Source organism: Schistocerca cancellata, chromosome 6, assembly GCF_023864275.1.
Source record: "Schistocerca cancellata isolate TAMUIC-IGC-003103 chromosome 6, iqSchCanc2.1, whole genome shotgun sequence".
Classification (NCBI taxonomy): Eukaryota; Metazoa; Arthropoda; class Insecta; order Orthoptera; family Acrididae; genus Schistocerca; species Schistocerca cancellata.
This window is the reverse complement of record NC_064631.1, coordinates 575317660-575344533: the sequence shown is the minus strand read 5'-3', so window position 1 is coordinate 575344533 and position 26874 is coordinate 575317660. Positions and strand designations below refer to the sequence as shown.

Below are 26874 nucleotides of genomic sequence, written 5' to 3'. Positions count from 1 at the left end.
TGTTTAAATTAACCATTTTGCGTCCACATGTCAAAACTTCGACACCTGATATGCTGCCCATGTGGAAATAAGCACTAACGGCTCGCTCTTGTTACACGTACTTGAAGATAATAAAGAAACCTAACAAGTATTACTCCTAATAGCATAATAATTATTCTGCAAATAAAGTAAATACTGGTACATTATTGTTCCGTACACTGTCCTCAGTCACCAACAAAAATATCTGCAGTTATTGCGCTAACGCCCTGTTATAAGGTCTGATCCAATTCGTTCTTGCATTATAAAACCTATGACGTTTAAAAACTGGCAAGTTTAAAATTACTTTCATATGTATAATGCACAACTGTTCCTTCGTAGGTTTTAAAAACAAATGGGGATTTTTTTGTCAGTAACGTGAACACTGTGACACTATTTGTATAGATGTTCGTGAGAAATAATGATATTATGAGGCAGTCTCTCTTCTTTCCTTTGCGTGGTGTCTATTGCACTGGATGGCTGTAATGAGCGGGGTTGTATTATAGAAAGAAAGGAAAGAAGATTAGGGTTTAGCATGCCGTTGTCGATATGTCACTGCAGACGGAGAGGAAGCGCAGCCTCGTGAAGGAAGCGGAAGGAAATCGGCCATGTCTTTTCCAAAGTTTAGGCAAATCACGGGAAATCTAAATCCTAATGCCTCGTCAGGGGATGCAACGGCCGTCCTTTCGAATGACAGTCCACCGCTTGACCCCTGCGATCCGTCGCTACGTTCGTCTTATAGAGTTGTGCTTGTCACTTTATGAATTGTTATGAAATGAGAGAAAGGAAGAGATAGAAACCGGTGTCGGCTTACAGTCCACTCGTCTCCACTGACAGTAAGGGAATGCAAAATTGTTAAGTTCACCACCGGCAATGGAGGGTGAAGCTTTGACGATGCCAGCCACTCGTGCTGGCGAAACGTCAGTAAAATCATTAGATGAACGTCGGCCGAAGAACCCGAGACAGAAGCCAATAGGCAGTTTGTCAGCAAGGGAATGGTCTAGAGTTTTCATTTCCAACTGACGGAGGCACCACTATCAACAGTGCCATATTAGGGTGGCTCTTACATTAAACTTTCTAAACTTTTGATCATTTTTCTTGGGCTACTCCTGGACTTATTCGAATTCCATGTAAAAATGAGACGTACGAAATTAGGGGTCAGTAGGCTACCCTCCTCAGTCCTGAGTTCATATTTTATAGACGAAACGATTATGTCGGTGGCCAGTGTGTCGTTCTGGGACAAAATAAGACTAAAATACTAAATTTAAAAACTGTTGTGATTCATCAAAATATTAGGCCCAGTAGTATATATGCTACATCAGCATTCAAATACGTTCTTTATTCTAGTAATGTCATGTTTCCTATGAGTCCTTTGATTGATTTTATTTATAAACTGACAACTGAAATACAAGAGCTGAATAAAAATTGGTGACAACGCTGTTATAGTTCATACCAAACTTCACTGACAGATGTACACCTTATTACATGCCCTCAATATTATCGCCTCGCGTACGATAACCTCCCACCACACAGGTAGTAGACGTCGTACACAGTCAGCGCGTCCATCAATGTCGATGTCCCGCAGGGACCGCCCTGTGGCATGAGTGATGTCATCTCTTGTGTTGTGAGGTCCTTTCATTTTGGTGAATAGTCATAATTGCACGGACTCATATCGAGTGAATACGGTGGATTTCCAGCACCTCCACCTCCACGTACGGAGGAGCTCCTGCACGGTGTTTACTGTATGGCATCGTGCATGGTCATGAAGAATGATGGGATGCGCTGCCAGAAGATGCTGTCTCTTTCTTCTCAGTGCAGGACGAATGTGATGTAAGAAACTGCAGTAGGAGGCTGCAGTGACTGTGTACCCCTGCGGAACAATATGATGCTGAATTAACCCATGGATATTGAAAGCCACAATAACCAACACTTTGGTACCAGCTGGATCTCAGTGCACGTTCTGTGGGCGAGGAGAACCAGGGCGTTTCCATTCACTGGCCGATCTTGAATGGCATTCCTGCCATACCGAAACGCTGTCACCAGTCCCCTCACCGTACGATATGGAATGCTGCATCAACCACGTGCCTCACACGGGCTGTGGAAACATTGTTATGCGTAGCGACCATATGCCACTTCAATCTTGATCCACGCACGTTTTTCGTGTTTCCTAAGCAGACTGTTATGGCGTTTGAACTGGCCTCCCACACTTAAGAAAATACACGCTGCAGCTGACTCAAACACAGCTGTCGCCATTCACTGCACTACTTCAGCTGACCTTCTGCTACCAGCTACATTGGACGCATAACCTTCACGTTATGGCATTATTGCCACTGCTTCTAATCCAACCCTAGTATACAATTATATTTCTGTTAAGTACCACAAAATGGTATTTTATACAGCAGAGATGCTGAGTCGCAGATGGGCACAACAAAAAGACTGTCGCAAAATAAGCTTTCGGACAACAAGCCCTTTGTCAAAAAGAGACGACACACACACACACTCCCGCAAACGCAACTCACACACACATGACCATAGTCTCCGGCAGCTGAAGCCACACTATGAATAGCAGCAGCAGTGCATGATGGGAGAGACAACTGTGTGGGGTTAGGGAGGCTGGGACAGGGAGGGATTTTCCATTGTTTGAAAATGGTATATGCTTAATATATCAGAAATTGCAATCAGGACATTTGTCATTCGAATGGCTTCGAAACCCGAGTTACACATTATTAATGTAGGTGAAGTAACATTTATTGAATGCTGCTGCGCGGTGCCGGGTGGAGAAGAGTTTGTACCTATTTAATTCAGACGAATATTGCATGAGAACGAGACATGCACTCAACCCCCTCCTTATCTACCAGCTAATTAATTATGCGCACAACGGTAACGGAAGGAAATGATGGTGGACCCTGCTAGTTGGTAAGATAAGGAGTGCACACTCACAATAATTTAATAAAAATCGTAATCTACTCAAAAAAGAGGACATTATCATAATAAACAGCAGGAAATGGGATTCCGCCTATATCTACGAAGTGATATGCGGATTAAATATCACAATGAGGTTTATTATATATCAGAACATAAATGCGCATGATTGTCGACACACACAGTAGGTTAAAGGATAGGGTATACCGAAATATTATGAGAATAAGAGTTGTGATGCAATAGATTGACAATAGTGACTGGAGGTCCTAATGAATCAAATATTAATCTCTCGACTATACAGCAGTATCGCAATTAGTAGTGAGAGCTCAAATGGTATCACATGGAGAAACAAGCAAGGTGGACTTGTAGCAAAGCGAGCGCGCATGCTGCTGAGGGATTCAGTATAAAATTGATAGGGTCCTACAATGCCGGAGCCGCAAAAATACTGTACCAGTACTGAAATCTGCAGCAAGTCGTCGGTAGGCAGCGTTCTGATGATGCAGGCGCCGACTTCAGCCGTGCAGCAACTCTGTGTCAACCCCTGGCCGAGAATTCTGTCCGAGAATCCTAAGTTCTTCCGAAAACGAGTGACCAAGTCGCAAGACCGTCCGACTCGGAGGAAGATCAGATCCCGAGTGTCCACTCTGTGTTGCGATGCCAGAGCGAAGCATTTCTCAACTCACTCTCCTCGAAAACCGCGAATCAAACATTCAGTGCTGATTCCAAAATTCCCCCACACTGTCTCAGAACATCATTCGCGCCAATAGCGACCGTTCCCTCCAATTTCGAGCAGGGCTTTATGACGTCAACTAGCCTCAGCTTAAGTTGACGAATCATGCCACTGCCATTCAGCTGAGGGCACTGAACTTGCCATTTGACCGGCTACGAAAACAACCTGCCTAGACCACCGGCCATCCGCCGCCAGACAGTCGCACCCAGCAGGGCACAGTCTACCAGTATTCTCAGAATCAAGAGGACAATGCAGTCAGTCAGTGCCAGCAATCTTCGTTCCGGTCACGCCGGAACGGTAGACACATAAACTATGGCGACACTCAGACGTCTCACAGGCCGTTTCTCCCTGGCGCTTAAGCCTGTTGTACGAACCCCTCAGAATTCAGGGAACCGCAACCCCCAACCGGAAATGCTGTGTGCCACGTCCTCCAAAAATGGTTCAAATGGCTCTGAGCGCTATGGGACTTAACATCTATGGTCATCAGTCCCCTAGAACGTAGAATTTCTTAAACCTAACTAACCTAAGGACAGCACACCACACCCAGCCATCACGAGGCAGAGAAAATCCCTGACCCCGTCGGGAATCGAACCCGGGAACCCGGGCGTGGGAAGCGAGAACGCTACCGCACGACCACGAGATGCGGGCGCCGCGTCCTCCGATTCTTGCCTCGCACAAGCCACCCAGGGAAGTAACTCGATCAAGTGAAAAGTATTTTTTGAGCTCTCAGTACAAATACTCTCATTACAATAACCTTATTCGGTCTGTTACTACCGTGCAATGACGTAGAACATTAATAAAATTGATGAAAATGAGAGGCGACATGCAAAAGAGGGCATGGAACCTCTAACTGTACTTCAAAGTGCCACAGATACATGACACCATTTTTCAACATACTAAACAAGTCTCTGTAAACAATAGTCGGAACAGTCTACCTTTATTTTAGTTTCTCGACAGTAAAATCCACTCCTTTCTCACGGAGACTTTCGAGAACCGCTGTGTGAACGTCTTCGTCGCCGCAAAATCTGCGACTGCTGCGAATCAGGTCCTCGATTGCCTAAGCATTGTCGTCTGTCTTCCATCTCGATGTCGACACCCTCCCTACCTGTCTCTGCGGCTTTGGTCAAGTTACTGGCGCCATTTCACTACGGCAGGACGCGACATTGCATACTGCCAGAATTTCACAGTGAATCTGTGTGCAGTTTACACATTCTGCCCATAGGAATCGTACTGTCCTGCGTGCTTCAACTTTGCAGTACATTTCCTTTTGCCCTGCCCTTTCTCTCCCACTTTGATGCAGCTTGTATGGGATCCACGGTCCCTGACTCTAAGACGAGCATATTTCACTCGCCGAATGAGCCGAGCAAGTGATATTGTTGTGAGACGCAGTTGAGTCAGCGAAGAGCGAGTGTATCGTAACGGGTGCTCGTGTGTCCCCATCGTCGTGGACTGACTCCCAGTAAACGTGACAATTACACCTAATTGTGACAAAGTGTTATTACCGCGAAGTGATCGTAAGTACGGAGTGGCGATATTGCGTGTTCGCGTCTATCGATGGCCAATACTCTGCATAGAGGATAACGTATGCACGTTATTATAACAGCGTGAGACGATATTTCAATGCATTTGACTGCTGGCGGAATTAATCGTGAATACGCATGTACAGACAGAGTGATAGTGATGGTCTCCAATTTTAACAGCAGAGTGCAGGATGTAACGGGAATAATGCAGCTATTTTTGTATGTGGTACCTCAATATGTACACACATCAGTATGTTGGTTGTTTTTTCCCTGCGTCGAACAGTGTTCCCTAGACACATCACAGACCTTACTACCTGACGTTTTCTGTGAGGTTGGAATTGCACCACTAAGTGGACTACGCCTGTGAGTATAGACTGACCATTTTGCGCCCATGTGACCACACTCCAACACCTGAACTGCCGCCCAGGGGAAAATAAGCATTAATCGCTTGCTCTTACCACATTTACATTGAAGACCTATCCAGACTAAAAACATACGACTTATAATAGCCATAATTATGAATCTACAATTAACGTAAATACTGATTAATCTTGTCCAGTGCACTGTATTCACTCACCAACAGAAACATCTGAACTTATAACTTTGTGCAAATTTTTTCGTCTTTGATTAATGCAAAAAAAAACTCCCTTCTTCGAATGTAGCATTAATGATCAGCAAAAAAGCGATTGAAACAACTCCAATAGCCATGAAAAACGATTAACCCTTATCCATTAAATCAAGGTCATTAAAATAAAACTGAGGCTGCTATATTTTTCGACCGCTAACAATACCATAAATTTAACTGGAAAAAGTTTCAAGCTTTTATCCGACCGCAGCAGAACTGTGCCTGAAGAACGCACAGAACGTGTACTGCCTTACGACAATGTGCCACTCTTGTGCAGTAATATCAGTTCCTGAACGCCCTAAGTACATGTTCCATTCTGCTATTTTTTTATAGGATTGCAGAAAGCGATTTCTTTTTTCTGTGAAACAAATATGTATTTTACATTTAGTGCATGTCATGAATGGGACACCTTAACATGCAAACAACCCATATCTGAAACGGACTTTTCTGAGCTTTACTCATCGTCTCAGGGAGACGTGTGGTATGGAACGCCCTTGCTGTTGGGACAGGCTTTGGTATTCTGGGGTGTTTACTCATTGCAAATGCAGCATCTTTGTCATCATACTATTCTTCATTGTCTTTTTCGTCTTGCTTTCTCTCACGTGAATGTGAAGGTATAGGTCGTTGCAGAATGTAGACCCAGGCCTACATCGAAGAAGATGTATCGCCACATTGTTGTGAGGAAATAAACATCCACTTATTCGGTAGTGTATGGTACATTAGCTTATTACAGCTTATTCTAAACACATTCCAGTTCAAAATTACTATTTCTAGAAGAAATGGTGACACTGCTGTAAACATTCTTCAGTCAGATCCTGAAACCTAATGCACAGAAAGCACATGTAAAGTACACACTGCGAGCTGGCACTGCAAATTTGATTGCCTGAACTGGAAAAAATATGAGTTTGATGTAACATATATACTAAATGAGAACACAGGAAGATGTGAGCCTTCAAAATATAAATAAAATCAACTCTTAAAAATATTACTTTTGAATGATAAATTCATTCATCACCTATATAGGGAGGTAGTTTGCTTCAGTTTCGTTGACTAATCCCGTTCTCATTTCACAGATCATGTTGATTGGATAACGTGACGGTTCAGTGACACCAAGTCTGGTTGAGAGATGACAGTCGTCAGAGCAAGCCAAGGGTGGCCTGTAAACAGCATCATGAGAAAGTTGTGTCCAGAAAAGATTGAGAAAAAAAAAGTTCAAATGTGTGTGAAATCTTATGGGACTTAACTGCTAAGGTCATCAGTCCGTAAGCTTACACACTACTTAACCTAAATTATCCTAAGGACAAACACACACACCCATGCCCGAGGGAGGACTCGAACCTCCGCCGGGAGCAACAGCACAGACCATGACTGCAGCGCCTTAAACCGCTCGGCTAATCCCGCGCGGCGGAAAAGATTGAGGAGAGGTCAGCTAATCCCCCCTCCCAACTCCACAACTTGCCTTCCAGGAAGAGGAGCCGAGAACTTCATGACAACTACCGACGAAGGAGACTATGAGACACCTGAACAAAAATCTAATGGTCAAATTTTTGGAATGGGAAGTGAACATAATTTAATTTATTTTCTGTCTTGAACAATAACGAAATTATTACTTACATCCGGATCTTCAGGAACTACACTAGAAAACATGAAAGCCGAACTAGAAACACACAACTAAAAATCGTGTCTTTTTTATTTGACAACGCATACTTTAAAATAATATAAAATAAAATGTGGTCCAGCCCTGAGCACAAGCATACATACTCTGAAGCTTCAAAGAAAGTGGTTTAGGTATGCGTATTCAAATACAGAGACATGTAAACAGGTAGAATACGACACTGCGGTCGCCAACGCCTGTGTAAGACAAGTGTCTGGCGCAGTTGTTAGATCGGTTACTGCTGCTACAATGTCAGGCTATCAAGATTTAAGTGGGTTGGGACGTGGTATTATCGTCGGCGTACGAGCGATGGGACACTGCATCTCCGAGGTAGAGATGTAGTGGGGATTTGCCCTTACGACCATTTCACGAGTGTACTGTGAATATGAGGAATCCGATAGAACATCAAATCTCCGACATCGCTGAGGCCTGAAAACGATCCTGTAGGGAAAGGACCAACGACGACTGAGGAGAATCGTTCAACGGAGCAGAAGTGCAACCCTTCCGCAAATTGCTGCAGATTTTAGTGCTAGGCCGTCAACAAGTGTCAGCGTGCAAACCATTCAACGAAACATCGTCGATAAGGGCTTTCGGAGCCGAAGACCCACTTGTGTACCCTTGAAGACTGAACGACACAAAGCTTTATATCTCGCCAAGGCCCGTCAACACTGACATTGGACTGTTGATGGCTGGAAACATATTGCCTGGTCGGACGAGTCGCGTTTCAAATTGTATCATGCAGATGGACGTGTGTACCGGTATGGAGACAATCTCATGAATCCATGGACCCTGCATGTCAGCAGGGGACTGTTCAAACTGGTAGAGGTTCCGTAATGGTGTGGGGTGTGTGCAGTTGGAGTGATACGGGACCCCTGATACGTCTGGATACGACTCTGACAGGTGAAACGCACGTAAGTATCCTGTCTGATCCCCTGCATCCATTCATGTCTATTGTGCATTCCGACGGACTTGGGCAATTTCATCTGGACAATACGACACCCCACGCGTTCACAATTGCTACGTTGTGGCTCCAGGAAGTCTTCTGAGTTAAAACGCTTTCGCTGGCCGCCAAACTCCCCCGACATGAACATTGTTAAGCATATCTGGGATTCCTTCAACGTGCTGTTCAGAAGAGATCTCCACCTCCTTGTACTGCTGCGGATTTATGGAGAGCCCTGGAGGCTTCACGGTGTCAGTTCCCTCCAGCTCTACTTTAGACATTAGTCGAGTCCATGCCACGTCGTGTAGCGTCATTTCTGTGTGCTCGCGTGGGCACTACACGATATTAGGCAGGTGTACCAGTTTCTTTGGCTCTTAAGAGTATAATGTACTGTCATGCTCAAAAGTATCTGAACAACCTGAATTCCGTTTCGCTTGATTTGCATGCAACCCACATAACGTAAGTGTTTTGCAGTTCCTAAAGCTCCTTACGGTACAGTCGTTAGACCATACAAAACAGTAACTACAAGAGACAACTAGAGAAAACTGCTCTGTGTGTATGGAACACAGTATAGTATGGCAATTAAACATGGACTGTGGGAAAACCGGAACAGAAGAGAATAGAAGCATTTCAGGTGTGGTGCTACAGAAGAATGTTGGAAATTAGGTGGACTGATAAGCTAAGGAATAAGGAGGTTTTCCGCAGAATCGGCGAAGAAAGGGATGCATAAAAACACACACAAGAAGGTGGGGTAGGATGATAAGACGTCTGTTAAGCATTAGGGAATAACTTCCGTGGGACTAGAGGGAGCGGTAGAGAGTAAAAACTGTAGAGGAAGACAGAGATTGGGATACATACAGTCCTATTCTGAGATGAAGAAGTTGGCACAGGAGAGGAATAACATGGTGGGCCGCACCAAACTGGCCAGAAGCCCGATGATTCAAAAGAAAAGAAAAAAACAGCTGTCAGTCCGAAAACTGCTCCGGATGGCTATCAGTCCAAATGCAAATCAATACCACGATAATAAATATCAGGAAACACTTTATTAGAGATAACGAAGTCTTTAAGTCTGTAAACTCGAATCGATTTTATTACAACAAATGACATATCAAAAAGTAAGTTTCAGCTTTAAATTACGCGATGAAAGTTTTTGTAGCGCATTGGGGCCAGCTTTATTGTCCCTTTAACCAGGAGCGAAAGAACTTAAATATGGGTTCAGCAAAAGTAACAAACCGTGTGTATGTTTAAGCTTGACGTGGCGTTAAGTTTTGTGTTGGACGGGAATTCGAATCCAGTAGCTAATTGTACTGTTAACTAAGCACAATCAAATGTTAGATATTGAAATTTTTCACGATTAGCGAGATGATTGAAACTGAAATGAGAAGACGAAAAAGTTTTGCCTTACAGGGATTCGAACCCGGCATCTATCATCGTTGTTTCTTAGCCACGAACAGACGTTAAATATCGGTATATTTCATCAATAGCGAGATGTACTCATGCCTGAACTGGCAATAAGGCGACGAACATGCCTGTGATGACTGCGAGTCGAACCCTGCACATACAATCGTTGTTGACTACACGCGAAGAGACGTTAGTTATCGGATTCGTTCTCACCAGTAACTAGTGTTGGCATGATTGAACCCAAAATGACATGATGAAAAATTCTGTCTAACTGGAAGTCCACACTGCTTTCAAACGTTAATGTTGACAACTCACGGAGAGAAGTTAGAAATAATAATTATTTCTCACCTGTAGTTTGGTGTGCGCATGCTACAACTCGAAATGACACGACGAAAATTTTTGTGTCCGGCTAGGATACGAACCCAGATACACGCATCCGCGGAGACCTTGAGGAGTTTGCGACGTTGGGGAACAACGAAACAATCGAACTCTATCGTCGCAAAAGGTCTCAAATTCTGCGAAAGGGGAGATCTGAGTTCGAATCCCATTCCAGCACCATTATTATCAATATCTGAAGTCCAAATACACTAAGAAACAAGTGCACTGTGACCTTATGTGACGACTGGTACAATAATAAAATAAAACGTATGGTGTGAGGAAGCTTATTACCGACAGAGTTACTGCTTGCCGCGACATTCACTTCTCCCATGGCCCAACTTACACTGACTCTCCTCCAGTCGACAGCGAAGGGGCATCTTGCTTAATGTGGATTTGAAACCAAGGTGACAACCCTGCGTTGTTCATGTGGAGTTGCCAGAAGTGAAGAGGGCTTGTTTATTGCTTGTTGAAAATGGTTACCTGAGGTGTGAATCCAACACTGGCTCTAAGCATACGAAACTACAATCATTCGAACAGACCACCAACCTACACATGAGATGGCTTCATGATTTTGTTGTAACCAAGGATGTTCCACAGTGGATGGCAATTCTGATTCCCTGCAGGCAGATTACAGCTTATTCCAAACATTCATTTCCTTGTTCGTCCGCATAGATGTTCACTGACTACCTTAGTTACGTATTGCATACTTTCAACTTGCTTTTTTAACCACTGAAATAAAATTTCATAACGGTCAGCTGCACGAACTGGCAAAACAGTAGGATATAGAGATTTTTGTAGGAAGTTTTGCCTTTCACTTGAGCTACTGTTGTGTTGTATGTACTTATGATCTAGTGGTAAATCTGGCGCAGTGTAAACGCAAAAGCCAGATATCAAACACATTCTTCTCTTTATTTTTTTAAACCGCACCTTGACACAACTGCGTGTGGAAAGGCGTAGCGACATTTTCTCATGCACCATATTATGCGTAGAATATTGATGTATGTAATCTATCAAGGCGAAATTGACCTGTAAAACATAATTGGTGCATAACTTTGTGGAGATTTCGTTTGGCGTGCTGTCACGTACGTTGCTATAAGTACATTTATCAATCGCCATTATTTTATTTGAGGATTTAAATTGTTTCTGCGCTGACTTATTGAATGTTCCACATATGAAAGTTATCAGTATTGTTGTAGCTGAAACCATATTTAAGATCTTTCATGGTTAGTTAATAGGGACAATAGTTGCTGGATTAGAGTCCCAGGTCCCAGTCCAGCACAAAAATGTTCGCCATACAATTTATAGTTGAAACTTGCTTTTTGAAATGTTATTTGTGGCAATAAATTTTAGTATACAAGCACTGTCCGCAGCTCGTGATCTCGCGGTAGCGTTCTCGCTTCCCGAGCACGGGGTGCCGGGTTCGATTCCCGGTGGAGTCAGGGATTTTCACCTACCCCGAGACAATTAGGTGTTGTTGTGTCGTCTTGATTCATCACCATTACGGTCGGAGGAAGGCAACGGCAAATCACCTCCATTAGGACCTGGCCTAGTACGGCCGTGCGGATCTCACGCATCGTTCCCCTACGCTCCGTCAAGGAGCCTGGGACTTCATTTCCATTTCCATACAAGCACTAAAGAACGTGTTATCTCTAATAGCGTGTTTCTTGATATTCCATTACTGTGGCATTAATTTGCATCCGGAATGATAGCCACACTGATCAGCTTTCTCTTGTTATCTCCTGTAGTAACCATTTTGTGTAGTCAATGAAAATAGATTATAGGACCTGCAAGACAGTTACGTTATGTGGGTTGCATACAAACCAGGTGGAACGCAATTAGAGCGTTTGGAAACTTTTGAGCGTGATAGTACATAAGATGCGTTGGCATAGTAACTAAAAGGTATGCGCGTACGGCTCACACAGGGACATGATCTGTACGTAGCGCGCGTCCTGTGTATGTAACTTCAAAATACAAAAACAATTTTCTTTGTAACTATAATTTTGCAGATCATTGTTAGTATTGCCAGGAGGAAGATGAACATTATAAAAATGTATACCAAGTAAGATATACTTTAAAAGGGAAGACTATGCGTCATAAAATAACTTAAATAATAACAAAAAAATTAAAATTTAAGTTGACAATGGTGTAACCTGATTTTTCGTATTAGTACAACGCATGCACCATGCAAGAGGGGAAAGCAGTATTTAAAAGCTGGAATGACTAGAATAAGTGCATTAAGCGTATGTACGATGGCATATCGTAGAACGTTCTGTCGACTGTTGGCGGCGCTCTGCCTTTTCTTCTGGCGCGGCGGCAGGATGTTCGCGCTGCTGGTCATTTGTTTGGCGGCGTAGATGCGACTCGGACAGGGTGCCATAACAACTCACTGAGGGGACCAGCCAAAAGTTGCACCAAGGATGATCGTTAAATCGGTCATCCACTGGGTGGGCGAGGATCTTCAGAGTGCAGATAGACTCGTACACTACGTTTATACAGGGCGATTCACGAAGATATGCAAATACTTTAATATGTTATTATACAAGTAAAACAATAGAAAAAATTCATATTAACATACATCCCCTAATGTTTAGTTGCGGAGTTACGACTAGTAAAATATTTTGCCTGAAATTTAGCAACTTCTCTGATATGAACCAATCGCAAAACTGTACGAAGTTAAAGTAAAGAACGATTACCATTTATTTTGTTATTATTGGTCTAGTGAATCTAATAAAACATGCCCCAGACATGTATCGGCAGTAGTTTTTCAGAACATCCAGAAGAGCAATGATTATTACACAAGTAAATGTGTTTACTTTCCATTAAGAACATAGAAACGTTTATGTCATTGTTGGCAACCGTTAGTTAAATTCTCTACGACTTCTTTTGAAAACTTTGTGCATTTGTCTGGAATTAAAAAAAAAAAACAAATTGGGCGAAGTAGTTAATAAATTAAAAATTTTACGAAAATACGTCTTTGCTTCTCTGGATGTTCTGGAAAATTACTGCACATAAACGTCTGGGACATGTTTTATTAGATTCACCAGATCAATAACAACAAAATAAATGGAAATCGTGCTCTAATTTAACCTCGTACAGTTTTGCGATGGCTTCATATTAACGAAGTTTCTAAATTTCAGAAAAAAATCTTTTATTAGCCGTAACTCCGTAACTAAGCATTTGCGGACCTATGCTTCTATGAACTCTTTAATTTAGTTTTACTTGTAGAATCACATATTACAATATTTGCATATCTTCGTGAATCACCCAGTATAAGGCTTCCAAAACCCTATTCTGTAAACTGATTTCCCAATACCACTTCTGATTGATCATGAAAACACTCCAGTATCGATTCTGGAAACGTCTACCTTCGACATGTAATAGAAGAGAAAGAGCCATTGCACTGATTAAATCAGAAACTGGAACAGCTGATATCCAGAGACCACTTGCGTAAAACAACTGACCATCAGTAAATCGATATTTGACCCGTCTATAAAAACAGCTTCAGGCCTTAACATGTAAACATGACAGCGAAAGCGGATTCTGAAATTCGGTGTTCGTCTTGCGGAAATTGTGTCTCGTGTGACTGGAACAATAGGGAGCCTTACCGGTAGACGAGGAATCTCGATGTTCAAGCAGGCCGTGACTTAGTGAATATCACAGATATTTGTGTGAGTTCAAATTTTACTGGGAGCAGTTTTCAAATAACCCAAGCCGAACCGTTCCTTTTCACGACCTAACCCAAACTATCCGATTCATCTTTCGCTTTTGATGGAACGTTTTAGTCACAGCAAGCACAACGCTTTCGTCATCAGTTCGTTTGAGGGACGTTTTATTTTCTTGGGTATTACTGGCATGCAATGACTGGAAGCAAATGCCGTCTGTAACAAAATGTTAATGGTTTTATTTTGCAGTCTACGGTTGTGTGAATTAACTATGTAACGAAGCGTTACACTACCTGAAGTAGACATGAAGTCCGACACAGTTGCTGAGAAACTGAGTGTTAACATTTCAAGCATTGTAGTAACAGCAGAAGCAACTAAAAAAGTTGCCGAATTTTTACAATCGGCCAACGCACCATCCTGTGCAGTATATTTCTGTGCCCCAATGTTGTTCATCGTGCGACACATATGGGAAAAGCTATTATTGTTCAAGAATTGATCACGCTCCGTGATTCATTCAAATTAATACCATCAAAAGGGAATGCAATTTGTGATATTTGATTTTTTCCGTCGCTGTGTATGCGAAGCGTGGTTCTGTGTCCCTTATTCAACGAATGCGCCATATTTTGATTTCATTATTGTTTCAAAATTTCATAAAGATCAAGTTGCCACCCATGTGACACTGTCACATGCCTTAACCCTTGAGACACTATGAGGAACTTCCAGCTTCGACATAGGGCGGGCATCACTACTGTTTTGGCTACACACCTGTTCCTTCTTCAGGCTAAGTGCGTGTGATGAATACTTCTTACACCAGGAACCGAATAGGATACAAGCACTATCACACTAGGAGAAAAAAAATTGATAGGGTACTGAAAGACGTAAGTCGAAACTGGGCTCCTGCAGTAGACGACTTTCCCATAGAAAGACAGATCATTGGAAGAACTGACAAAGTTATTCCACCTGGTGTGCAAGATCTGTGAGACTGCTGAAATACCCTCAAACTTCAATTATGTAGTAATTCCAATTCCATAGAAAGTAACTGCTAGCAAGTGTGAATAGCATCGAACTTTCGGTTTAATAAATCGTGCTTGCAAAAAGCTAACACGAATTATTTACTGAAAAATGGAGAAGCTGGTAGCAGCCCGCCTTGGGGAAGACCGCTTTTGGTTCCGGAGAAATGTATGAACACATGTAGCAATTCTGACCCTTCGAGTTATATTAGAAGATCTGTCGCATAAAGGGAAACCTACAATTGCAATAGTTGTAGATTTAGAGAAAGCTTCTTACAGTGTCGGTTGGAATACATTCTTCGAAATTCTGAGAGTAGCAGAGGTAAAATACAGGGAGCGAAAGGTATTTACAACTTATACAGAAACAAGTCTGCAGTTACAAGTCGAAGGACATGAACTGGAAGCTGTGTTGAGAAGGTAGTGAGACGAGGTTGTAGCCTAATGCTCGATGTTATCCGGTCTGTACATTCAATAAGCAGTAAAGTAAGTCGATGAGAAATTTAGAAAGGGGTTAGAGTTCATAGAGTGGAAATAAAAACTTTGAGGTTTGCCTATACATGAAAAGTATTCCTTAAAAAGAGGAAATTTGTTAACATCTAATAAAAACTAAAGCGATAGGAAGTCTTTTCTGCAAGTGTTTGTCACGAGTGTAACCTTGTACGGATGAAACTCGACCGATAAGCAGCTCAGACTACAAGAGAGTACAAGATTTTGAAATGTGGTTTTACATAAGAATGCTGAAGATTAGACGGTAGAACGAATAACTGATGAGAACGTAGTTTACCGAAATGGGGAGCCGGCCGCTGTGGCCGAGCGGTTCTAGGCGCTTCAGTCCGGAACCGCGCTGCTGCTACGGTCGTAGATTCGAATCCTGCCTCGGGCATGGATGTGTGTGATGTCCTTAGGTTAGTTACGTTTAAGTAGTTCTAAGTCTAGGGGACTGATGACCTCAGATGTTAAGTCCCATAGTGCTTAGACCCATTTGAACCATTTGAAATGAGGAAAAGAGATTTATGGCACAACTTGACTAAAAGAAAGGGTCAGTTGATATTCCACATCCTGAAACATGAAGATATCGTCAATTTGGTAATGAAGGAAAGCGTGGAAGGGTAAAAATTGTAAAGAGAGACCAAAGGATGGATACCAGTTCAAATGGATGTAAGCTGCAGTAGTTATTTGGATATGAAGAAGCTTGCACAGGAGAAATAGGAGTGGAAAATTGCATCAGACCACTCTTCGGACTGAAGACCACCACCACAACAATAACAATACGTTAAGCAACACCAGCCCATGTTCCTTGTTGTATGACAAATATTTAGGTCTCTCACCTTTAGTTCTATAAATTTTATATGACAATGCAGAAGCCAAATACTAGTGAGTATATATGAATCGTTATCTGAAATGGCTGTGGAGATTACCGACTTATTTTGTAAATTTAATAATTTGTAATGTTGGAGTGGCGTTCAATAAGTAATGCAACACACTTTTTTTCTCGTCCAATTTCGGCTGAAAAAATGCGGAATTTGTAGTGGGACCTCGTGAAATATTCCCGCTTCAGGGCCTGTAGTTTCATGAAGCTCCGATAGGTGGTGGCGCAATACTTAGCCTTCAAAATGGCGTCTGTAACGGAGGTGTCTTCCAAAGAGACAGCTATCATTGAGTTTCTTTTGGCGAGAAACCAGAACGTCGCAGATATTGATAAGTGCTCACAGAATGTCTGTGGAGATCTGGTGGTGAACAAAAACACGGTGAATCGTTGGGCGAGGCGTATGACATCATCGCAACAGAGTCACGCACATCTGTCTAATTTCCTGTGCGCCAACTGGTCGCGTACAACTGTGACTCCTGCAATGTTGGATCGTGCGGACACTATCATTCGAGATGATCGAAAATCACCATCAGACACATCGCTACACAACTGGATGTCTCTGTTGGTAGTACTGACACATTCATCCACCATGTAGGGTAGTCCAAGTTGTGTGCCCACAAGGATTCCTGGCCGCCTAACTGAGGACCATAAAGAGTAACGAAGATTACGCTCCGCGGGAAGCAGTACATGGATGATGTGAAGGTTATTGATGCAGCAAGTCGTTGGCTCCAACATCGACCAGTAGAGAGGTATTATCCGGGCATACAGGCCGTCCCAGTAAAGTGGCGAAAGGCCGTCGCGTTGATAGGAGGTTATGTTGAAAAATAGGATTTCGTAGCCAAATCAGTGGGGAATAATATGAGGTGCATTCAAGTTCTAAGGCCTCCGACTTTTTTTTCTCTGGACTGGAAAGACATAGAAACATGCACATTGTTTTAAAATGAGGCCGCGTTCATTGTCAATACGTCCCAGAGATGGCAGCACCGTACGGCAGATGGAATTTTACCGCCAGCGGCGAGAATGAGAACTGTTTTAAATACTTAAAAAGGCGACGTTTTCCTTACTTGAACAGCGTGCAATCATTCGTTTTCTGATTTTGCGTGGTGTGAAACCAATCGAAATTCATCGACAGTTGAAGGAGACATGTGGTGGTGGAGTTATGGATGTGTCGAAAGTGCGTTCGTGGGTGCGACAGTTTAATGAAGGCAGAACATCATGTGACAACAAACCGAAACAACCTCAGGCTCGCACAAGCCCGTCTGACGACATAATCGAGAAAGTGGAGAGAATTGTTTTGGGGGATTGCCGAATGACTGTTGAACAGATCGCCTCCAGAGTTGGCATTTCTGTGGGTTCTGTGCACACAATCCTACATGACGACCTGAAAATGCGAAAAGTGTCATCCAGGTGGGTGCCACGAATGCTGACGGATGACCACATGGCTGCCCGTGTGGCATGTTGCCAAGCAATGTTGACGCGCAACAACAGCATGAATGGGACTTTCTTTTCGTCGGTTGTGACAATGGATGAGACGTGGATGCCATTTTTCAATCCAGAAACAAAGCGCCAGTCAGCTCAATAGAAGCACACAGATTCACCGCCACCAAAAAAATTTCGGGTAACCGCCAGTGCTGAAAAAATGATGGTGTCCATGTTCTGGGACAGCGAGGGCGTAATCCTTACCCATTGCGTTCCAAAGGGCACTACGGTAACAGGTGCATCCTAGGAAAATGTTTTGAAGAACAAATTACTTCCTGCACTGCAACAAAAACGTCCAGGAAGGGCTGCGCGTGTGCTGTTTCGCCAAGACAACGCACTCGCACATCGAGCTAACGTTACGCAACAGTTTCTTCGTGATAACAACTTTGAAGTAATTCCTCATGCTCCCTACTCACCTGACCTGGCTCCCAGTGACTTTTGGCTTTTTTCAACAATGAAAGACACTCTCCGTGGCCGCACATTCACCAGCCGTGCTGCTATTGCCTCAGCCTCAGACTCCTAAAGAAGCCTTCGCCGCTGCCATGGAATCATGGCGTCAGCGTTGTGAAACATGTGTACGTCTGCAGGGCGATTACGTCGGGAAGTAACGCCAGTTTCATCGATTTCGGGTGAGTAGTTAATTCGAAAAAAAATCGGAGGCCTTAGAACTTGAATGCACGTCGTATGGTGTATTGGAATCCTGATCAGAACCAACCTGTTTCCAGAAAAAAGGTGTTGCGTTACGTACTGAAGACCGCTGGAAGGTAGAGTAACACTTTCAATAGTGAATATGCAACATGCAGGTGAAAGACATTATAATACGGGGATTGTTCAAAAACTCTCTCCGCAGTGCCGTATGATTGTTAGCCGCGCGTGCCGCGTGGTTCTTCGCCTGCCTGGGTTACTTCCCTTCAAGTGTACTCTCCCAGCATTCCACTGCTTCGTTTATCTCAGCCGGCGTCAGTAGTATCGTTGGTGCGTGTCGTTACGCGTTGACGTGAACTCCTTTGTTCGTTTGTTTCGTTTTTGTCACTGTCAAAATGCTAACCATTGAAGAACGTGTGTTTTTAGTCGAATAAGTGTTCAAAGCTGGCAGTAAATGCACAGTTTCAGTTCGTCGAACATTTAATTCAGTTTTCCCGGAGACAACACTCCCACATCGCGATACTGTTCGAGATTTGATCAACAAATTTCGAAGTACGGGTTCGGTGGCAGATGCGCCGAGAAGTGGTCGTCCTAGCGTTTTGTCTGAGGATAAACTACTCGATATTTCCGATAAAATGTCCATGAGTCCAAACAAGTCAGTAAGGAAACTCACCCAGGAAATCTATGTTAGTGTCGGAACGGTCCACAGTCGTGCAAGAACTGAAAGATACTGATCGTGGCAAGATACTGCGTTATTGCCAATGGTTCAAAAATTTCGTTCAACAAAACGTTTTTCACTGATGAGGCGTCGTTTCATTTTTCCGGGTACATGAACTCGCAAAATTCTCGTATGTAGAGTACTGCAAGTCCATTGTGTATTCATGAGGAACCACTTCATTCTGCGAAAATAGGAGTTTGTATTTCAATTTCTAGACGTCGGATTGTGGTTCCCATATTTTTCAACGAAACAATAAACGCACAACGATAATGCAGTGATATTCTGTACCCATTCATAGGAGAACCTGTGTTAAGTGAAATACTGAACGGTTGTTTTCAACAAGATGGTGCAACCGCGCATACAGCTCGCGTTTCAATGTCACTGCTTGGTGATGTTTTTGGTGATCGCATAATTTCACAGGGACTTTGGCCTACACGATCGCCTGACCTAACACAACCAGACTTTTTCTTCTGGGGTGCAGGGAAAGCAACTGTCTATAAAAACCGTCCAAAATCCGTCGATAAATTGAAAACTGCAATATCCACTTTCACTGTTTCTGTTGCAGAAGCAATTTTTCAGCTTGTGTTTGGAAACATGATTAGACTAATTGAATTGTGTATTCAACAACAGGGGGGACACTTTCAGCATTTAATGTGGAAATTTGTAAGCAAAAATGAATATTCAATAAATTAATAACTTCCAGAATGAGATTTTCACTCTGCAGCGGAGTGTGCGCTGATATGAAACTTCCTGGCAGATTAAAACTGTGTGCCCGACCGAGACTCGAACTCGGGACCTTTGCCTTTCGCGGGCAAGTGCTCTACCAACTGAGCTACCGAAGCACGACTAACGCCCCGTACTCACAGCTTTACTTCTGCCAGTACCTCGTCTCCTACCTTCCAAACTTTACAGAAGCTCTCCTGCGAACCTTGCAGAACTAGCACTCCTGAAAGAAAGGATATTGCGGAGACATGGCTTAGCCACAGCCTGGGGGATGTTTCCAGAATGAGATTTTCACTCTGCAGCGGAGTGTGCGCTGATATGAATTTTTACTTTTTTGCGTTTTCTGAATCTGCAGACTATTACCTTTTAATAGATATATAATTTATTCAATTCCGAAGACTACAACTATTTTTAATTTTTTTTTTAAATGTGTATTTTCACTGAGTTTCATTTCAGTATATTCACTGCGGCGTACGGCACGCGTGGCTAACAATCATACGGCACTGCGGAGAGACTTTTTGAACACCCCGTACAATTATTTAAACTGTGGAATAAAATGAATCTCAACGTTAGCGACTGACGATAGAGTTATTTCGAGTTTTAGTTTATCAAAGTGCTTTGAAAAGAATTGCGTTTGATTTACTTTCAGCTTGTGGCGGCTTAGTACATAAGCAAGGCCGCAAAACCTTGTCGGTCGGTGGACGCACGTAACTGGAAGACGTCCAGCTGACGCAGCTGCGCGCGGCGTATCGGTGCTAGCGCCACCCGACACCGGCTCAGCAGCGGCGCCCGCCGTCTCAGCACGGAGTGCAACGCCCACCCCCGCCGGAGCCGCCTACTGCTGTTTCGGGTGGCTGGTTCAGCCATACGGGCACTCTCTGAGTACGCATTTCGACTCAGGTTTCCGCGTGGGAAAGTCACGTTACCACCTCTATCCACATCCACACCATCCGCACTTCACACGTACGTGAGAAGAAATACTGTCGATATGATTTCGTATAAGCTCGGTATCCGTGATGCTATTGTTGTGGTCATTACGTTAGATGTACAGGGGCATGCAGTAAGTAAACACGACAGATTTTTATCTCAAAGCAGGTTGGTTTGGTTCAAGATTCCAATATACCACGTTATGCCCCACTCTTCTGTCTACAAAACACTGTTTTTCAAAATAATCTTCGTTCAATGCGACGGCCTTAAGGGGCTCCGGAAAGGCTCAAAATCATGAAAAGTTCAATTTTTACTTTTTTGCGTTTTCTGAATCTGCAGACTATTACCTTTTAATAGATATATAATTTATTCAATTCCGAAGACTACAACTATTTTTAAATTTTTTTTTGAAATGTGTTCTACATGGGCGTGACCCACTGTGGCGCTGTTAAACTGCTGTCAAATGGTGTTATTATTAACGTCCGTGTTCATCAGGTACATTTTAGTGATGTGAGATAAAGTATGTGTTGTGGCTAACCTGTGATGGTTCAATATATATCGCTGGCGTGATTGTCGATTGTTTCATGTTTATTTACTCTGTCGTTATCTCGAAAATATTCGTAATTAATTATGTATTTGTTGGAATAGAAACACTTCACTTTGGTGTGTATGATGCTGTTGCGACTTTCAATGATGGCAACATTGTAAAGTGCAAGGTATTTAGAAATATGGGAATGAAGATAGGTTCTAACATGGTACGAGCGATGCTTGCTTTAGACAAGGAACGCATTCGGGCTGCAGACAGGGCTGTAAAGAGTCTAGAAATACAAGCAAGAGTAAACAGGAGGAGGAACAAGAGGAAGCTGGAGGAGGAGTTTGCAGAGGATGAAGATAATCCATCCTATGGACCTGGAATGCACTAAAAAGTTAATCCAATCTTTGTCGCTCGATTCCCAAAACTTTTATTTTCTCTTACTAATTACATGTTTTCTAAGGATCTTCCAAACATATTTGTTTCAAACTTTCAGTAAATGTTACACAGTACCTTCTGCATAATTTAACACAGCCTTTTTCCAAAAAACTGTATATTTTTGAATATATAAATAAAAAATTGCAAAAAAATGTTGTGAATTTTCATTACAATTGAAAAAAAATCATCTTTAATAACTGAACTAAAATTTTGTAAAATCCCTGTGTTAAGTTGTAGCCCATATTCCAATAAATAATCTGTAAAAAGTTCAACTTCCTACCTCAAATACTTTGTGAGGAAAGATGTAATTTATAAGCGTTATTTTAACATTGCAAGTATAGGGCGTTCCGGAGCCCCTTAAGCTACCTTCCTGGTGGGAGGGGGGGAGGGACAGGTCTGTTGCCCGCAAGCTGTCACTCAAATGGTAGTCGTCGGATCCAACGTGTTGCTGCATCAATAACCTCCCCATCATCCAGGTACTACACTCCTGGAAATTGAAATAAGACCACCGTGAATTCATTGTCCCAGGAAGGGGAAACTTTATTGACACATTCCTGGGGTCAGATACATCGCATGATCACACTGACAGAACCACAGGCACATAGACACAGGCAACACAGCATGCACAATGTCGGCACTAGTACAGTGTATATCCACCTTTCGCAGCAATGCAGGCTGCTATTCTCCCATGGAGACGATCGTAGAGATGCTGGATGTAGTCCTGTGGAACGGCTTGCCATGCCATTTCCACCTGGCGCCTCGGTTGGACCAGCGTTCGTGCTGGACGTGCAGACCGCGTGAGACGACGCTTCATCCAGTCCCAAACATGCTCAATGGGGGACAGATCCGGAGATCTTGCTGGCCAGGGTAGTTGACTTACACCTTCTAGAGCACGTTGGGTGGCACGGGATACATGCGGACGTGCATTGTCCTGTTGGAACAGCAAGTTCCCTTGCCGGTGTAGGAATGGTAGAACGATGGGTTCGATGACGGTTTGGATGTACCGTGCACTATTCAGTGTCCCCTAGACGATCACCAGTGGTGTACGGCCAGTGTAGGAGATCGCTCCCCACACCATGATGCCGGGTGTTGGCCCTGTGTGCCTCGGTCGTATGCAGTCCTGATTGTGGCGCTCACCTGCACGGCGCCAAACACGCATACGACCATCATTGGCACCAAGGCAGAAGCGACTCTCATCGCTGAAGACGACACGTCTCCATTCGTCCCTCCATTCACGCCTGTCGCGACACCACTGGAGGCGGGCTGCACGATGTTGGGGCGTGAGCGGAAGACGGCCTAACGGTGTGCGGGACTGTAGCCCAGCTTCATGGAGACGGTTGCGAATGGTCCTCGCCGATACCCCAGGAGCAACAGTGTCCCTAATTTGCTGGGAAGTGGCGGTGCGGTCCCCTACGGCACTGCGTAGGATCCTACGGTCTTGGCGTGCATCCGTGCGTCGCTGCGGTCCGGTCCCAAGGCGACGGGCACGTGCACCTTCCGCCGACCACTGGCGACAACATCGATGTACTGTGGAGACCTCACGCCCCACGTGTTGAGCAATTCGGCGGTACGTCCACCCGGCCTCCCGCATGCCCACTATACGCCCTCACTCAAAGTCCGTCAACTGCACATACGGTTCACGTCCACGCTGTCGCTGCATGCTACCAGTGTTAAAGACTGCGATGGAGCTCCGTATGCCACGGCAAACTGGCTGATACTGACGGCGGCGGTGCACAAATGCTGCGCAGCTAGCGCCATTCGACGGCCAACACCGCGGTTCCTGGTGTGTCCGCTGTGCCGTGCGTGTGATCATTGCTTGTACAGCCCTCTCGCAGTGTCCGGAGCAAGTATGGTGGGTCTGACACACCGGTGTCAATGTGTTCTTTTTTCCATTTCCAGGAGTGTACTTCCGCCATTGTGCCAAACCGATGCTCTTTATGGTCTTCTGCAATGGACACGCACCTTTGAGTATCCAACTTGTGTCGACAGTGGACGAACACTATCAGTAGATACGTCCAGTTGAGTATCAAGGTGTTTGGCTGTGATCCGTCGATCACCTCGGATGAGAGTGTCCGCACGCTGCAACATTGCAGGAGTCACAACTGCGTACGGCTGGCCGGCACGCGGGAAATCGATAGGTTTGCACGACTTGTTGCGGTGATGATAGCCGCCTCGCCAAACGATTCACCGTGCTTTTGTTCGCTGCTAGGACTCCGTAGACATTTGTAAGCGCCTACGAACATTTAGAATGCTCTGGTTTTCCGTCAAAGCAAACTCGGTGACAGCTCTCTGCTGGGCTCAAAAATGGTTCAAATGGCTCTGAGCACTATACGACTTAACTTCTGAGGTCATTAGTCGCCTATAACTTAGAAACTAATGAAACGTAACTAAGCTAAGGACATCACACACATTCATGCCCGAGGCAGGATTCGAACCTGCGACCGTAGCGGTCGCTCGGCTCCGGACTGTAGCGCCTAGAACCGCACGACCACTCCGGCCGGCTCTCTGCTTGGAACGCACTTCATCTACATGTACATCATACTGCGCAAGCCACCTAATGGTGTGTGGCAGAGGGTACTTTCGGCACTACTATCTGATCCCTCCAACCCTGTTCCACTCGCGAATAGTGCGTGGGAAGAATGATTGTCGGTAAGCCTCTGTATTGGCTCTAATTTCTCAGATTTCCTCCTCGTGGTCAATACGCGAGATGTATGTGTGTGTGGGGGTGGGGGGGGTGAGGGGGGGGGCGTTGTAATATGTTGTTTGACTCCTCCTGGAAAGTGCTGTTCCCAAATTTCAACAGTAAATCTCTCCGTGATGAGCAACGTCTCTCTTGCAACGTCTGCCAGTGGAGTTTGTTTGGCATCTCCGTAACGCTCTGTCGCCAGCTAAACGGTCCCGTGACGAAATGCGCCGCTCTTCGTTGGATCTTCTCTATCTCCTTTATCAGCCCTACCTGATAGTGATCCCAGGTAGATGAACAATACTCAAGAATCGGGCGAACAAGAGCCTTATAAGCCACTTCTTTCGTGGATGAGTAACAATTCCTTAATATTCTTCCGATGAATCTGAGTCTTGCGTCTGCTTTTCCCACTATCTGTTTTATATGGTGATTCCACTTAAGGTCGCTCTAGATAGTTACGCCTAGATATTTTACGACAGATGCTGTCTCCGGCTGTTTGTCATCAAAAGTCTAGCTGTAGAGTAGTGGATTTCTTTTCCTATGTATGCGTCATATGTTACATTTATTTACTTTCAGGGTCAACTGCCAGAGTCTGCACCATTCATCAATTCTCTGCAGGTCGTTCTGCAAATGTTTACTATCTTCAGGCGTTGCTTCTTTGGTATAAACAACTGCATCATCTGCGAATAGTCTTAAAGAGCATCCCGCGCTTTCTACTAGATCATTTATATACACTGTGAACAGCAATGGTCTTATCACATTTCCCTGTGGTACTCCGGATATTACCTTTACCTCTGTCGATTTAGTTCCGCTAAGAGCGACGTGTTGAGTTCTATGTGCAAGAAACACTTGAATCCAATCGCAGGTCTGCTCCGATACTCCGTAAGCTCGTATTGTCTTTCATTAAACGGCAGTACAGGACGGTGTCAAATGCCTCACTGAAATCAAGGAACACGGCATCAACCTGAGAGCCGTTGTCCACTGCGCTGTGGATCTCATGGACGGACAGAGCGAGCTGAGTTTCACAGGATCTCTGCTTCCGGAATCCATGTTGATTTTTATAGAGGAGCTGTTCATTTTCCAAGAACGTCATAATTCTTGGGCATAAAACATGTTCCATAATTCTACAACAGATCGACGTCAACGATATAGGTCTATAATTGTGTGGATCTGTCCTACGGCCTTTCTTAAAAACGGGAATGACGTGCGCTTCCGTTAAAGACGCCATTTTGAAGGCTTCATATAGCACCGCCACCTATCGGAGTTTCATGAAACTATAGGGGGCTGAAGAAGGAATAGTACAGGATGTCCCACTACCAAGAGCAAATTTTTCAACTGAAAGTGGCCGAGAAAAAAAATGTGTTTGCATTACATATTGAACACCCTTCGTATGCTGGAGGAAGTTGGCTCACTGGATAGGAAGTTAGTCACACCCTTAACTGAATAATGGTTCAAATGGCTCTGAGAACTTAACTTCTGAGGTCATCAGTCGCCTAGAACTTAGAACTACTTAAACCTAACTAACCTAAGGACATCACACACATGCATGCCCGAGGCAGGATTCGAACCTGCGACCAGAGCGGTCGCTCGGCTCCAGACTGTAGCGCCTAGAACCGCACGGCCAATCCGGCCGGCTTTAACTGAATACAAAGACCCCTTTGTAACGTGGTAGAATTGGTACCGCTCGGTCACGTGGCAGTCCATCGCCGACATAACCCTGGTAGCGAAGTAGTGCGTATGTGCCATTCATTTCTATGAGATCAGTATAGTTATATGAGTCGACGTGGAGACGTGACAGAATGACGGAAAGGACCTATCATGATTTGCACATGCCCATGGCCACACCTTGAACGTAGTTGCCCGGTTGGTTGGTGTATCAAATCGGATTGTCCAGCGTTTGTACAAGGCCACTGGTTACAGTGACACATAAAGCTCCACGCCTTCAATGGGCCAAAAACATACAAACTTAATTCGCAGGGAATTTTGTTAATCCCTGCCTTATGGAACATCGAGTCATCTTTGAAGGAAGCCGGAAGTGCTGCGATTGTCCCCTTTCGTGCATGGGGCGCACGACTCCTACAGTACAAGAAGGATGCATGCGACACCCTAGGTGCATCCGACTCTTGCACGCCAGAGCACGACATTGAAATCGGCCACTCTATACGGTATGAAAATAATATTCCGGCGTCAACTTCATCTTTTTTGACATTCGGTGGTGAAAGAGGCGATCGAAATTCGTTTGGCGAGAAATTTAACCAAAAAGATAGCAGTTTCATCCGGGATAAACCATAGAATTCGGCGCTTTCTGTAATACACTCGCAAAAATGTCACTACAGAGCAGGTAATAATGACAAATCGATATCCCAGCGTGGATCAACCGCGTGGCCACATCACAGTGTTAACACACACAATCATGACACTACTGCTCATTTTTGTTATGCACTGCGACAGCAGCGCTTCAAGCGGACAGAAAGCTACACTCGTGAATGTGATGTCGGACGGC

General features: G+C 44.2%; 1 protein-coding gene across 2 annotated transcripts in view; it reads left to right on the top strand.

The window, feature by feature from the left end:
• LOC126088604 (glycerophosphocholine phosphodiesterase GPCPD1-like) overlaps window positions 1–26874 on the top strand; it is a 272534-nt gene that overhangs the window by 90771 nt on the left and 154889 nt on the right. The window lies entirely within an intron of this gene.